The 11,455-nt window shown below is 33.9% G+C and overlaps 1 long non-coding RNA gene across 1 annotated transcript; it reads left to right on the plus strand.

Annotated features, from left to right (window-relative positions):
* Window positions 1-2,558: 2,558 nt before the first annotated feature.
* On the plus strand, window positions 2,559-10,457 carry LOC108378128 (uncharacterized). The gene is made up of 3 exons (XR_001849387.1): window positions 2,559-2,568; window positions 7,482-7,486; window positions 10,371-10,457. It is a non-coding gene; the product is annotated as an uncharacterized LOC108378128 (long non-coding RNA).
* Window positions 10,458-11,455: the final 998 nt, after the last annotated feature.

The following is an 11,455-nucleotide window of genomic DNA, read 5'->3' on the forward strand; positions in this document are numbered from 1 at the left end:
GTGCTATAACTCCTTTGTTTATTATTTTAGTAATATAGTTTGAAGGCAACATTTTCTTGAATTTTTAAGTACTTTCGTTTGGTAAGGAAAAAAATATACTTTAGGGGGGGTAAAATTTTGTTTCTGCCCTTATCATGCGAACGCGACTTCAAAGCTTAAAAAGACATAAGAACGAAAAGTGAAGCTTCTCAAGACAAAAATAATGACATATCAATTTTAAAAATCGGCCGTCAAATAACCAAGTTACAACGAAAAAACCATTTCGGCTGTATTTCGGAGGGTTAAAAAAAAAAAAAAAAATTTTTCCAGAACCCTCTCAACATAATCTTTAAATTTAGGGGCGGACTTTAGCAACTTTTTTTTTCGACCCAGTCTAGTGTATACATACGAGAACTTAATGAGAGTAAGCAGGATAATCTGCGCCATTTTCTAATTAGACTTGAAAATTTTTCAAAGTCGTTGCTGTCATTTGTATACAGCCTTGCCGCACAATGTTACCGAAAAAGTCTGTTGGTCGGGGACGCCGCGGCATTCACGCGCTTCCTGGTGGCATTGCACAGCACACTGACAGCAAATGGGTAAACAAAAAAGGAGAGAAAAATCTTTAAAATAAGGTATGTGTAATGTGACCAACCGTACTCCTTTCGGAAGTACAGTTCCTCTTTTTGAGCCGTTGTAGTTACTTGGTACTTCGCAGTACAGTAAAATGTACTTTTTTCAATATTTTGTACTAACTTTTAAATTTAGTTTCCTTTGCCTGATTCGAAAAAATTTAAAAGCTCAGTCATTTCAGTTAAAATAGGTACTCACACAAAAACAAATTACCTTTATTTTGCCACTTCTAAGGGGAAAAACTACTCCTATTCTGAACCGGTTAAAAGAATATTACTTCATGATTTTTTAAACTTTATTAGACTTCGTATCTAAATGCGAGTTTGTGGGGTTGGTGATTACGAATCTGAAATAAATTCTTACAAATTTTAAATCGCGAATAAAAGATGGATTTTTTTTTTAACTATTGGATTTGTGTGAAATTTGACAACCAAACGTTCATTGAGTAGCTGATTACAAAACTGAAATCATTCATCAAAAATTCAAAATGACGGACTCAATAAAGATCCATTCGCCATATTTGTTACGCCATTTTAGATTTTTGAAAGCAGATTTCATTTTGCCACTCAAAGAACCTTTGGATATCAGTTTTCATAAAAATTCTAACATTTTTGAAAAATCCATCTGCCATATTGCACTCGCCATTTAAAATTTCCGAAGTTGAATAAAGTTTGAAAAATCCCAGGGCAATTGATCGATTCAGTGTAGGGATTGTTAAGGGTTGTTTTTCCCTATAGAAACCATAAATTACTTGATCTAGAAAAATGCTTGATTTTTTTCGTGGGTACAGCAATGTTACCAGATTCACAGTTTTAACTACAAATTACAGATTTTTGAACAAGCTTGCAGTTCCATAAATGGCAAGCCAAGTACAAGTTAGTTTTTTTTTTGAAATTTGAAAGAATAAATTAAAATTTCTCTTTCGGTGTTTTTGTAAGTCAGCTTTTAAGATAAAAGGGTGATGAAGGAACAGCGTTTCCAGCGAAATGAATATTGTGACAATTCAATTCGAAAAAAACAATAAATAGACTAGAAATTCCAGTGCTCCCTGGTAGTTTAATAACTAAAAGTTTCTTACAGAGAAGGTTCAGGGGTATTAATTGCGAAAAATAACGAAACTAAATTTCAGTAAAACAAAATATTAATAATAATTTTAGCGAGTTTATGTTATTTTATTTTAAATTAATTGTTTCATGCTATTTGTATTAAAAAAAAATTAAAAAAACTTTAATTTTTAAAAACTCGTTTTTGAAAGGCAACTGTACCTTGTTGGTCGAAAATACAGTTTTATTTGTGGATACTCACAGTTTTTTTGGAAAATAAAATCTGGCAACACTGGGGTTACAAAAAAAGTTCATTTTTTCGGACGGTGATATACATGAAATAATCGTATTTTTAATATCCCTATATTTGTAAAAAATGTGCTAGGTTTAAAGGCCTTTACAAAATGACAGTTTTTCCTATACATCTTCGATTTATAAAGCAGTTTAAGTCTTATTTATTCATTATGAATTTAGGCATAAGTTTGTATTGTTGTTGAATAAAGTTTAATTTTTGATGAATAAAATTTATTTGTGGAGTTGGTATACTGTCAAACTTTTGGTATATTTTGCTTTACCATTTTCTCTTTACTTTCATACTTTTTTTGGTTCTCAGGTATTGTACTTTTTTGAGCTATGAAATAGTTGGTCACATTGAATTAGGTATGTGTAAGTGCGTTTGTGTATGTGTGAGGCAGAAAAACTCGCTTTTTAACCTAAAAACGGGCAACGAAATTTTCATTACAAAACTTTTTGCATTAATCTGCGAATGAAAAGGCAAAAACAAAGAGCGGCTGCAAGCAAAAAACTTGAAAATAAAAAGTATCATTAAACAAGAAAAAAAAGCGAAAGAACGAAACGCACAAAGCTGTACGGGTAGTTGGCTGCTCGTGCAAATGTGCGTAAGTGTGAGTTTGTTGATGATATCCCAGTAGGAAAATATAATGTGTTGTAATCGGAAAAAATAATCAGTAAAACAGCCATTTTCACATTCGAAAATGCATTATTCTTCTCACGGCGATGTCCTATGAAAAGTGGAGCATTCAATTTTGCATTACCAGTAAAGCAAAAATGAATGTGATTTAATGTGAAATTTTTACGATTTTTTGGATATATTCGAATGCTGATTATATACTAAACAGTAATATAATCTAGAACTCATAAGAAATACATTACATTATTTATCACACATGTAATGCATTACCACTTTTCCCACTGGGATTGCATAATACATAAATACACCAATGCGTTAAGGCTAAGTGTGACATGACGACGCACAGTGTAAAATGAGTGGAATTAAGGGAAATTGACTTAAAAAATTAACATGTGACTTACTAAACAAAATTTCCCAGAAGATTAATTTGGAAAATTATTAGCTCGCGAACCAGTCCATTAACTTTTGATGAATTCAAAATTTAAAAGTTTAGAACCAATAAAAATTAACAAAATTCAGTATTTCATACAGAGAGAGGCAGCTGCAGGAATGGTTTGTCGAGTGTCTGTAGCCTCATTCTTGCGATGGCTGAAGACTCGCACAGGAAGTGCTTGACTGTCCTTTTTGAGTCCGGGTAATCGAAACTGCGATAAAACCTACTGAAGGTCAATCCGATTCTCTCGGCATGTACCCCAACGGGCTAGTGTCCTGTGCACAATGTCGTAAAATTTTGGAAATCTTCTTTGCTCATTCCCAAGAGAGCTTTGGTTTTAAGTGGATTGTAGGACACCCAGAGTTTTCGGGCAATCCTGTAAGATCCTGTGCTGTTCGACCTTTGCCTGGCCTCCGAATGATAAATTTCGATAATTTTTGCTTTTGTCACCCTAAGTGAATCACCCATGTCCACCACGTGGAACACATTCAGTCCGGAGCTGCACCTTGCAAGTTCGTCCGCTGCCTCGTAAGCTCTCTTCGACAGTCATTCACTAGCTGAGATCTAACAGAGATAGAAGAGAGTGCCTGAATAGCCGCTTGGCTATCCAAGAAGATATTCACCTGCGTTCTCGCGACTACATTCTCTTTGCCGTATCTTACTGATTTCTTAGGTGCAAACGTTTCAGCCTGAATAACGCTTGCATAGTCCGGTAGGCGAAGTGATAACTTTAAGTTATATTGCTCAATGAAAAACCCTGCACCAACTCCGCATTCCATCTTTGACCCCTTCGAAAAGATAGTTAAGTCCTGCAAGAGTTCGACCTTTCTTATTCCAATCACTGCTGGGGAAATTTGTGCGGTGTTTGTGGTGAATCTAGGTCTTCGACAGTATGTAATCATTGCCCCAAGGCACGCAGTCTGATGGCTCTGTTAGCAGCTGAGTTTTCGATAAAGATATCTATGGGTCAAGAAGAACGTTCAAAACATCATTCGGACCGGATCTCATTGCACCTGTTACGCCAGCGGCAGTTGACACTTGGATTTCGCTCAGATTTTTAACCACGTAAGCCTTGGAAAGAGCTGGCCCCGAGACCAGCGCTCCGTAAGGGATTATGGCTAGGAATATATCTGTGTATTTCAAGTGCACAATTCTTGGTTCAAACCCCATCTGTTGCCTAATATTCTCTTGGTTGCATAGAGAGCCACCGTGTACGCTCTTAAATTTTTGGCTTCCAATTAAGTTTGGGATCCAAAATAACTCCAAGGTATTTCACTTTGTTTGACAGATACAGTTCCGTTCCTCGAATCCTGAGTTTAGTAAAATTAGGTAATTTTGTTTTATTTGTGAATTGAAGTTTTTTAAGAGTTTACGCTAAGGGAACTGTTTTTGACCCAGCATTCTAACGTCTTTACGGCCCCGCTTTGGCAACCCAATACGTCGTGAATTAAATACTCTGTTAATTAGCAGAGACACTATCCAAGTCCGCACGCAGTGATCAATCCCTGTTACCATAAGTGCCTCATGAATGGAATCTACACTAGCATTATTAAAGGCCCCCTTGATTTGGAAACAAGGATGGTCAAAGTATTTCGTGCTTCAAATAAACTATGCCCAAACGTTGGTATCCAAACATGAAAGTCAAATTTCAAATGGATTTTTTTAGAGTGCTCCGCATTTTTTCCATATAAGGCATGAAAAAAATTTATTTTCATATTGGAAGAAAATGGACTACGGCCTCGACAATAAAAAAAAAAAATCAAAAAATCAACGATAGTTTTTACCTACTAGAAACTTGCACTGAAATAGAATGGGCCATGGAACTGCATACTGAAACAAGTTTTGAAAAATCGAATTGAAAAGTTTGAAGTTTTAGTGGCCATTTATTTAAATTCGCTGAAGTTTTGCGAATTTTGTAGAAAGGTTGCAACATTGATTTATATGGTTTTGGTTGTGAAAACTTTGATTGAAATACTTCGTCAGATTATTTAACGTGCGATATATAAAAAGCGAAGCGATATTTTGTCCAGGATAAGAGATCTTTACCGTTCGCCCGATTTTCAAAAACTAAATGTCAGCCCAGTGAGGAAATGTAATGTATAGTAATCGAAAAAGTGAACAGTAAAATAGCCATTTTCACATTCGAAAATGCATTATTTTTCCCACGGCGATGTCCTAGGAAAAGTGGTGCATTCAATTTTGCATTACCAGTAATGTGATTTAATATGAATTTTTTGCGAGTTTTCGGATACATTGCAATGCTGATTACATTTTAAACAGTAATAGACCGAAACTTACTTATGAAGCTTGAAATGCATTACTACTTTTCCCACTGGAAAATTAAAGGGCTTAGTCTGCAGATGTGCAAACTGGTTTTAGTTTTTCGAAAAGTGTTGCCACTTGTTGAGCAATTAAACTAAAATTATTTAATAATCAATGCCATCATGTCCGCACCATCGTTCGATCATGCGGAATGAGGTGTCAAACTAAAACGCTTGAACCGTACTTTTCTGTAAAGAGCTACCACCTTTTAAAAAATTATATTCAAATTATTTAAAAAAATTAATCATTTATTAAAAATGGATATCAATCGAAATGGTTGCGAAAAGCTTTGTTTCTTAGCTGATCTATAGGAGGGTTGAAAGCTGTTTAAAAAATCACTTAGGTAAGAGAAATATGTATCACTATGTGGGCGCTAAACGAAAGGGGTTTCAGAAATAAGTAGCTTTAAAATATTTTGACCCGGGTTGCCACCTGCTTGTAATGTCGAGTTTAGTTTACTTATCCACTAGTTACATGAATTTACCAAAATATGGTTGTCAGACGAAGGAGTTTTAAGAAATCTTTAGTTTAAACGCTAAGAATATTTTTGAGGCGTTGGCAGAGGGTTGCCATCTGTTTAAAATTAAATTCAAATTATTTGATAAGTTAAATGAGTGATTAAAATATGGGTATCAATTGAAGGGCGCTTGAAAAGGCTTAATTCCTGGCCTTTATTTGGGAGGATTTCCATTTGTTCGAACAATCAAATTCTGAATTGTGTTTAGCGCGGTTGCCACATGTTTGAAAAATCAAATTTCACTTAATTCATCTGTTAATCAAAATATCGCAATGTCTGGCTAAGAAGAGTTAACAAGTACTAGAATTGAAAGTACTTTTGAAGTGGGCTGCCTCCTGTTTGAAAGGTCTAACTCAATTAACTAATATTCTATTCTTCTTCTAGTTTCATTGAGGTAGCTTAATTTTCATTGCAGTTATTAATTAATTCCGCAGACCAAAACAAAATTTCCCACTGTACGACACGACGGCCTGGAGGAGAGCACAGACGCTGGGCAGGTGGGTTATTTGGCCTCAACCGGTAATGCTGGAGGAAAAGTTCATGGACACTTTGAGCTTATTAGCGTAGCAGCCAACACAGTTACAAGATATGTACTATGCATATAAGCATTGATAAGTGTGAGTAAGGGAAAGTAGTACATAGAGCTACATAGTGCCAATTTATCGTACAACTTTGTTATTGTTGCTATTGTAAGCACCAAAAGTCTACTTAGTTGCAATTGGCGATTGTTGTTGCTTGTGGCAAAATAGGCGTAAAAGGGATTTGTCTCAAATACTTTGGCAACTTTACTTGATAAACTTTTTTTTGTAGACTTACAGTGAAAGCAGCAGCATAATCATTATGTATGAATATGTATTTATACACCTGTACGTTTGTAACTACTTTAATATGCATGAGTGCTCGCGATTATCAAGCCTGAATGTGTATGCGATTTGTACGTGTGTACATATGTATAAGCCCGGTTACTACCGCTACCAACTTAAGCGCGCTGACTTTTTGCGTTTAGCCGTTAAAGTTTTCTACTTTCAGTTTTAAATTAACTAAATTTGCAATTAAGTGTAATTTTTTGGTGACTCAGATTATTTTTCGTGCGAACTCTAGAGTATGTATGTAGTCAATTGGGAATGTAGTTTAGATTTATGCGCTTAAATGTACTTGCAAAAAGTGTGAGTAAGGTAAGTTATGTGCTTCTCTGCATTTAGTGTAGCTAGGTGTGAAGGATTGCTATAGGTGCTTACGTGAAATGAATTTATCCATAATGTGCTAAGTTATAGATAGGTATTTCTCTATTGTTTAATAATACGAAGAGTAAAAGTTGCACAGAATATCCAATTTTAATGACGAACCATACTTTACAGTACAAAAGATAAGATAAGAAAACGCAAACTGATTTCAATTTGAATGACTTTGAGGGGTCATCCCAGGGCAACAATCTTATATCTGTATTTATACGATATTAAAGGGACGAGTCGGGAAACTAGACGTTGAGTAGCGAGGAGTCGCTTAAGCTTCTTACCGATACCCATTTCCTAAGCAACCCAGCCTCAGTAGAAGCTACCGATGTTGTGGTGAGTTAAGTCTAGGTGTGTTTAGGTGAGGTTTGATGAGTAGATTTGAGGTGAGGTGAAGTGAGTTGTGGTAACATAATTTGAGGTGAGTGTAATATAAGGAGTTAATTTTTGAAATTTCTCCTAAATAATAAAGGATTCAGTTTGAAAGTATTTTGCATCTCCAAAGCACACAAGTACTTTGGACCAGAGTATGATAAATACTTAAATTTTTTTATACATTAGTACCCGTATCTAGCGTTTCTTAAATACCTAACTTTATATATATTTAGACATATCCAAATACTAAGTATTTTACTACTTAATACCCAAACTGGTTCTATAAATACAAAAGTATTTTGGTATGCTCAACAGTGAGTTGTAGTACCATCTTAAACTTGTCAAAGCTCGCTGAATAAAAGCTACCCTTCACTTTGCAATTCAGAAATGTTCATCAGCGAGAGTTGATGTAATGAAAAACACTACCCGTAGCCAAGAATTATCTTGCTTTAAATTAAATACGCATCACTAAGTTCTCTCAACATATTCGTTTCGAAATGTAATATTCAAAACCATAGTTCAAAACAAGTTCGCCAACGTGAACTACATTGCCAAAGGCGCTTTAATTACAGTACTTACGTTCCTTTATTTTATTTTATTTATTTTTTTTATTTATATTTCTTTCATTCCATATTCAGTATTTGCGTTTTTAATTTGCCAACATAAATCGCAAATGCAGAAAGCGTATAAAATTGCTGCTTACCTTTCAACAGCTTTTCAACTTTTCATTATGTATTTACTTGCAGTGAAGAAAGTGAGCGAATTCACATACATACATATATAGATGTGTGTGTATTTGTATGTAGGTAGCTCAGTAAAGCATGAATAACGTCAGTAAAGAAAAGTTTGAAGGTGGCAGTAGCAGACGTCATCAAGCTACTAAGACTAAATAGTATAGTAAACCGAAATAAAAATAAATAAATAAAATGTCGAAAGAATAAAAGAAGCTGTGGGCCGATGCAGCTGGCCAATGCTGCGGGTTGCTGAGTACATATAAAAGTTTGTTCACACACACACCTACACACATGCCTGCGCCATTTTATTAAAAGAACTTCACTCGAGATAGGGCATTTTCCCTTAAAGCAATATTTCATTGGGTTTCAAAAGAATACCTTAACGATTAAGATGCCATTTTAATAGAAGCTTAGTAAAAATATAACATTTTTCAAGAACCTATTATTTTTTTAATTCAAAGTCAAACCTTCTAAAGTCACTTAAGTTATTTTGATAAAATGCCACAGATATAGTAGGTATGCTGGTACAGAAATTTTGCTGTAACACTTTTATAATTACTCGCACTTTTCACTTTCGCATTTTTTAACAAACGTGTGCGTATATTTCATATTGTTGCTTCCTTTTTGTGCAAGTTACATAATTTGTGTTTTTTATAAACTTTTATTTTTTGAATTTACATATTTAAAATGTTCATAAATTTTACAGGTCAGCGCTTAACAAGGGCACTAATTAGCACCGACGGCAGTGGCGAGGGGCAGTTAGTAAAGGTAGTTTTTGAGCTGCAACATTGCCATGCTGGCGCACCGGAATCTAAGTGGTGTAAAGGCGCGCCACTTGCCGACAGCCAAAGCAGCTGCAAGCAAGTCTGTGCCTCATTGCTGAGACATACAAATATGTCTATATAAATTTGAAACATGCCTACCCGTATCTGACATTTCCAGCAAACTTTAGGCACATGGAGGAAAATATCTCGCACCACCAGCGAAACAGTACAAAAAATCAGTTTTAAACCGCATGAAGCTTGCACTATATGATACCAAATTTAATGAGCTATAAAACTAAATTCCTTACAATTTTCGGAAATTCAGAAAAAGGTTTTTGTTTTTTTTTTTTTAATTTTGGGTAACATTTTGTTTCGTTTTGGGGGAACCTTAAAATCCCTTGTTTTTATTATGTAACATTTATTAACTAGAAAAGGAGAATTGACTTTGTTCAAAATTATACTTTCTATACCCTTTGCAATAAAAAAATGTATATACATATAGACAAATAAAAACGCAAAAATCAGGCTCTTCCGAATTTTATTAAGTTTAAATTTAAGAAGAAAAAAAAATATCTCAAATCGGTTTGAAAGATGGAGGTTTTCAACAGCAGCATTTTTGGCCTACCGTACAGCGGCGGCTTACGCTAGCTGTTTCGATCAGTAATAAAAGGCAATAATTGAAAATGCATATTTATTATGCGTGCATTTTTTATAATTTGTGTGACTCAATCTATTAAGTACATATTTTCTTTGTTTTAAGATTGATTTAAAGAGAAATTTGAGAAAAAAATTAAATTGTTATTTAGCGATCTTAGATCTCCAACTTCAAATACACATACGAAAATTGTAACCAACAATTTCAAATCCTGTGGTACTTTTTCATCATTTGACCAGCTTAATCGTATGAAGTGTTCTGATTTCCACCACTTCCAACTTGCATGAAGAAAAAAAACAAATATATGGAGCCGCGGTTGAAGAAGTATTTCGGGAGATGTGGTGCTCCAAAATAGCAGCTATAACTACTACAATTTTTTTTAACCACTTTTTTTCACAATAATCTTTCATTAAAAAATAGTCACATGCTCAATAAAATTGTTGAATATGATTTGTTATTAGGCCAATAAATAGCAAAAAAAAAAAAATACTTAACTACCTTTTCTTATTTTGTAGTGTTTTTTTTTGTTTTAATCGCTTACATTTTGTTTTGCAATAAACGCGATATTTAGAAACTGTCACTATGGGCTCAGAGCAATAAATATTACCAGCATCGACTTATCTGAAAGAGAATCCATTGTAACTGCGAAACATAGCACCAAATGCGTCTTCCACTATATACATATGTATGTACACTCACCAGCTTGGTCGTAACGCAACTTATGAGATATACAATTTGTGTGTGAATTAGAGTTTTTAATTTTAAAATTATATTGCTTGCAAATGTCAAAAATGCTAAAAGCGTCCCCCAGTGGTTCTATCTTACTATCTATGTATCATTATACGTAAGGCGTTTTTGTAGTGGAGAGTTAACTCACATTTGATTTTTGATTTTCAGTTAAAAAATTGTAAACACTATAGAAAAAATAATGACAATTTTTTTTAGAAGCTCCGCTTATCAGGAAATAAAACCAGGTTCAATCGCGTTTTGTTTGCTGAAGTAGTTACGGTCATAATTTTTAAAGCTCTAAAAATTCATTTGCGTCACCAACTGTAAAAGTGCAGGCTTCACCGTAACTTTGAAAACGTGTATCGGCCAACCTTTTCATTTACCTGTAAATACTGCAGTAAATTTTTGTATATAAAATTTTTTGAGTTATATGTTAAATAAATGTCATGCGTAGGTATGTACGCATTTTTAACCCTCTTATTTACTGATACCTTTACAAAACGATACCCACATTTGCATAAACCCTGTGGCAGTTCATTTGCGTCGCACTGTGGTGCTAAACTTGAATTTCCTGTTCAAAATAGTCCAGAGCCTTAATTTCTTAACCGAGTCCGTTTTTTTATGAAATCTAATAAAATTTGGAAGATATTTGCCTAGCCCGATTTTATAATTTTATTTTTATTTGTTCATATTACTATCTGAACACTGTTATACGAATTCCCATAAATGAAAAAAAAAATTTAAAAGTAATGGTGTAAACCCTAGTTTCACCAATCAATTTTAAAATTTATACGACTGTTAAAATGTAAAATCACAAATTTTTCAAACACAATTTTGTCATTTTAAATTTTTTNGGGATCGTCGGTTCGAATCCTACTGAAAGAAGTCTGATGAGGAAATGTGGTGATTTCCGAAATAGCTATCACTTCTACCATTTTTTCAAATTATTGTTGCTTTTCCACAATAAATTTTCATTTAAAAAATGGCCTCGAGCTCATTATAAAATTGTTGAATATAATTGTTAAAAGGCCAAAAAATAACAAAAAATAAATTTTGTTTTTTTCAGAATTTTTGGCTCATTTAATTTTTAATAATAAAATGCAAGATT

This window comes from Rhagoletis zephyria, unplaced genomic scaffold, assembly GCF_001687245.7.
Source record: "Rhagoletis zephyria isolate East Lansing unplaced genomic scaffold, Rhagoletis_zephyria_1.1 Rzeph_scaffold_13421, whole genome shotgun sequence".
Lineage (NCBI taxonomy): Eukaryota > Metazoa > Arthropoda > Insecta > Diptera > Tephritidae > Rhagoletis > Rhagoletis zephyria.